General features: G+C 43.7%; 1 pseudogene across 1 annotated transcript; it reads right to left on the minus strand.

Moving 5' to 3' along the window:
• Window positions 1-1,865: 1,865 nt before the first annotated feature.
• LOC311121156 lies at window positions 1,866-4,148 on the minus strand (annotated as a pseudogene). Its single transcript has 4 exons — window positions 4,144-4,148; window positions 3,025-3,164; window positions 2,588-2,796; window positions 1,866-2,389 (listed from the first exon to the last, which is right to left on the minus strand). The product of its transcript is annotated as an uncharacterized misc_RNA (transcript).
• Between the last annotated feature and the right edge of the window lie 818 nt (window positions 4,149-4,966).

Below are 4,966 nucleotides of genomic sequence, written 5' to 3' on the forward strand. Positions count from 1 at the left end.
AATAGAAATACAAATTATGGGTGTATTGTGTAGATTGGTCAGAAAAAATTCAGGCTGTAACACAACAAAATGTGGAAAAAGTCAAGGGGTAAGAATCCTTTCTGAAAGCACTGTAGTTTTTAGATGAAGACAATCCTGTGAGGTCTGTCAATTTGTATCTCAGGCAAGTCAGTGATCATCTGCACATCACTGTTTGTTTGCTTAACTCTTTCTTTCATAAAGTATGATACTTCCTCTTTCTCTCTGCCTCCCTTTCTTTTTCTTGAAAATGCACAGCCTCATAAGACACCTGTTTGTCTACATTCCATTCTTATGACTGCAGTGAAAACACCTGTTCAATGAATGAGGAAACTACTTGAGTGGAGAGTAGGTAAAGACTTTACAGATCATGTACCTCACTCATCTCGCAAGAGATTTCACTTTAGAACCAATGGAATGGTCTCAAATATGCAAACTCTACCCCCGATGCCTCAGACATTACACTTTGGTCATTTAGCAGACACTTATCCTGAGCGACTTATAGTCGTGCAAGTGTGACGAGGTGTGAATGAAGGAGTCAGGCGCAGGAGGTAAAATACCGAAGTCCAGAGTTTATTCCGTTTACATAAATCAAACGCCCAAAGCGTCAAACGAAACTATACACGGGAAAACATCCACCTTGGCATAAACACAGTGAATAGTAGCTCACCCGAGCTACACGCTCGCACAACAAACAATCACTCACAAAGACAAGGGCAACAGAGGGAACACTTATACACATACTAATTAGGGGAATGAGCACCAGGTGTGTATGATTGACAAGACATGACAAGTGGAGTGATGAGAATGGGATCGGCAGTAGCTAGTACTCCGGTGACGACGAACGCCGAAGCCTGCCCAAACCAGGAGGGGGGCAGCCTCGGCGGAAGTTGTGACAGCAAGAAAGGCAAGTTTTGTTAAGTTTTACTGCACCGAAATATACTGACAAACCCTACTGTAGGTCCTAGGTCTTATTCCATCCTAACAAAAATGATATCATCGATCATATTATATTAGACACTCGCACCTAACAGTAGGCCGAGCTATCTATTTCTCACCTGTGTGTTCAGCTCTGTTTTCCATTCTGTTCCTCAGATGAAGTGAGGGGAGGGATGTGGCTCAACATATTTGAAATTACTCTGCACTCCCCCTCCCTGTATAAACCGCCCAGATTGTATGATAATAACTTTCTGGTAAACAACATGACAAACTGTACAATAGGTAACAACACACCCACTCAGGTGACTTGGGGAGGTGTCTTTGAGGACATACAGTACATCACTCAATGACCTACATCACCAACTGCTATCCTCTACCACACAAACTTATGAAAGGCACACAACACAGTCACTTCCAAATATATAATTATTTAACTAATATAAACACTTTTCTCTGCTTTACTGAAGCCTTCAATGTGGCACCTATACAAACGTATAAGAGCTGGACACTAGCAACATGTTTCCCTCTCTCTGAGACCTTGAGGAAAACAACACAACAACCTGTCCAAAATGGCATCCTACATAGTGCACTACTTTTTGCAAGGACCAGGCCCTATAGAGTAGCCCTGGTCAAAACTAGTGCACTGCATAGGGAATTGGCTGCCATTTCAGATTGAAGACTGACTAGTTTAAGACACTGGTTAAGACTTGTTGAACAACCCTACAGCATGTTGATGTGCTCTAGTGATAGCTAGAAGGGTAAAGCTGTAGTTCTCTATATGAGCCACACTAGAGGCTGATAGAAATTAGGTTTCTATAGGAAACTATACAAACAGCTGTGAGACGGATCACCCCAACAATATGGGAGGACTGGGGCTGTGATTAGCTAAACAAACAAAGTCACCAGGTCTACTTAAGGCATTTCATTATAGTCATCATCACGGTCATCATCACCATCTTATAATGTTCATTCAGTTTCACAGTTAGTCGCAGTGTCACAGTCACATAATCAATTTTCTTCTTCTTGGTTTTGGGCGTTTCAGGATCGCCATGGAGACAGTACGCAATTTCGTCTCCCTGTTTTCTCTTCCTGTTTGGCTTGTCACTAAGGTTGCTCCCCTGCACCTCCACGGGAGACCTCCACTTCACCGCCCTCTCCTCCTCTTTCTGTCATTCTTTTTCTTCCTTTTCTCCTCCTCCATGTGGCCGTTAGTGCCACTGTCCTCTGCTGTTCCAAACACAGTGCCTCCCTGCTGGCCGGGTGGCGGTACTGCAGTCTCTTCCTCTGTGTTTGTCCTTTTTCTTCTTCTTGAGTTTCACGGTGGCTGGGTTCTAGATCAGGTTCTAGAGCAGGTTCTGTGTCTGGTTCCTCCAGCTGTTCTGCAGGGTCGTTGGGATCAGAACTCTCTCCTGCTGCCATCAGCTTCTGAACTCTGAGAGAAAGAAAACACAACACACACACACCACAAGTGCAGGCACACACACACACACACACACACACACACACACACACAGCAAGGCACAGACTTGAGTATTTATTTGGGATACAAGGCGATTTGTAGATTATTGATTCTGCTCAGTCCAGTCCAACTGCAATATAGTCCATCTCAGACACACACTCTCTAACCTACTGTTTCCTGCCCATTCGTCCTCTGATCAGCAGTACTCCGACAGTGTCTGCGTCCAGCTGACATACCTCAAACTCCAGCTCCGCTCCTATCCTGGGCCCCGCCTCCCTCCAGGTCTCCATGGTGAAGTGGGCCGGCTTCAGAATGCTGGCGTTAAAACAGCCGTGGACCGGATAGCCCACGTGACTCACACCAAGCTTATTGACTCTACCCTGGAGAGGAAGGGAGGGGGAGAGAGGGGTAGGGAGAGGGGAGGAGGGGTGTGAGAGGAGAGAGTTAACTTCAACTAGACCTTTCAAAGCAGTGTTTCTGACCCTTTCCATATACACTATGTTATCATTGCAACTAACTACAACACATCCACACTGCAGTCTTCTGTAAGAGTCACATCTGTTCTGTGTCGATTTGATGTCACACACACACAGTTACATAGCTCTCACCAGTAGTTTCTGTCCTCTCGGGTTGGAAGATGACAAAGTTGGCCTATACGTCGAGGTGAATGTATCCGTTATCGTCGTAGATGTCTCCATGCTGCCCCAGCACACAGACATCATTATAGGCCAGAGGCACACCCTTCAGACTGCACAGGTAGACAGGTAGGCAGTGTCATATTAATTAGTGCACTGCACACTGTAGCAAACTGAAAACCAAAAACAACCGTTTCTTATTGGACAAATTCAGGTAGGTCCCTCCCCATTTCGACCAGTTTGCTTCTGTTTGGTTCCTAGTGAATACGACCCAGGTGTGTTGTCAGCAGAGAACATTGGGTGTGGTGCATGCCAGATACACGGATATGTGCAGGCCAGTGGAGGCTCCCTCAGAGGAGGAAGGGAAGGCCAATCCTCCTCAATGAATTTTATTTTTGAAAATAGTGAAACGTTAAAAAAGCTTTCATTTTTAGATAAAACCATACTAAATATATTCACGTCACCAAATAATTTATTAAAACACACTGTTTTGCAATGAAGGTCTACAGTAACCTCAACAGCACTCTGTATGGTAGCACCATAGTGTAGCCAGAGAACAGCTAGCTTAATTCCTCCTCTGGGTACATTGACTTCAATACAAAACCTAGGAGGCTCATGGTTCTCACCCCCTTCCATAGACTTACACAGTAATTATGACAATTTCCGGAGGATGTCCTCCAACCTATCAGAGCTTTTGCAGCATGAACTGACATTGTGTCCATCCAATCAAAGGATCAGAGAATGAATCTAGTACTGAAAGTATAAGCTACAGTTAGCTATAACTGCAGTGCATAAAATGTGGTGAGTAGTTGACTCAAAGAGAGAAAGACAATAGTTGAACAGTTTTGAACAAATACATTTCTTCACAAATGAAAGAGAAGCAAGAGAGAGAGGGAAAGAGAGCGAGCTAGTTATATTTCGTAGTATTTTTTTCACTTTCACAGCTAGCTAGCTAGTAGCCTACTCAAACACCCGGCTCAAACAGAGAGGCATGCTATGTTAGATAGCTGGCTATAGCTATCCAACACAGGAACTATTCCAAGTCAAGGTAAGCGTACAGAGTACAGAGTCCTTTCTGACTGTACACTGTACTGCATGATTGTAGCGGGTTTGCTAATGCGTTAGTTCTATTAGCTATGTTGACTATGACGTTAGATAACATGGTGACAATGATGTAGGCTGTGTGTAGCGGTTAGCGGTTATGATATGAAGGTTTGGCTTGGAAAGGTGTATTCATTCGGGAAAGGTGTATTCAGAGGTGTATTCATTCTGCCGATTCAGTTGAAAAACGTTTCTTATACGGAAGCAAATGGAACGAAACGTGGATAACCATACCTGAATTTGTCTAATAGAAACTCTCATTTGCAAATGTTGGACTAATGATTACACCCTAGATTAGCTAGATGCAGGCCTTGATTACAAAAAATTATCTCGACTTGCACCAACTTTGTAAACTTTCATTCATAGGATAGGTTGTAGCAACCTCATGATGGGTATAGGGAAATTTGAGTATCATGTAGTACCCTAAATCTATCGATGTTACATTGAGCTGGGTGAATTGAGCTGGGTGAACTGTCATTCATGGAATATGAATGACAGTCATCCAATATGCTGTAATAGAAATAAGGCCATGCTCATAAAATAAATTATCGTCCTCCCTCATCTTAAACGGCACCGACTGCCACTGGTGCAGGCCTGTGCAGGTTAGAAGATCAGTATAGGCCTATGTGTATCGGGAACCACCCATTGTTAGCCGTGTTAATCCGTTATGATCATCAAACTGTTGTGATACTGTTCTCGCACTCAGGCACACAACAGCAAAGATTTTCTAAATAGTAGCTATTTCGGAAAGATATGCATTTCAACTGCAAAGTAGATAGTATGCTAGCTCTGGTCCAGGGTGTCGTTTAGCTGC

This window comes from Coregonus lavaretus, assembly GCF_964263955.1.
Source record: "Coregonus lavaretus genome assembly, chromosome: 3".
NCBI lineage: Eukaryota > Metazoa > Chordata > Actinopteri > Salmoniformes > Salmonidae > Coregonus > Coregonus lavaretus.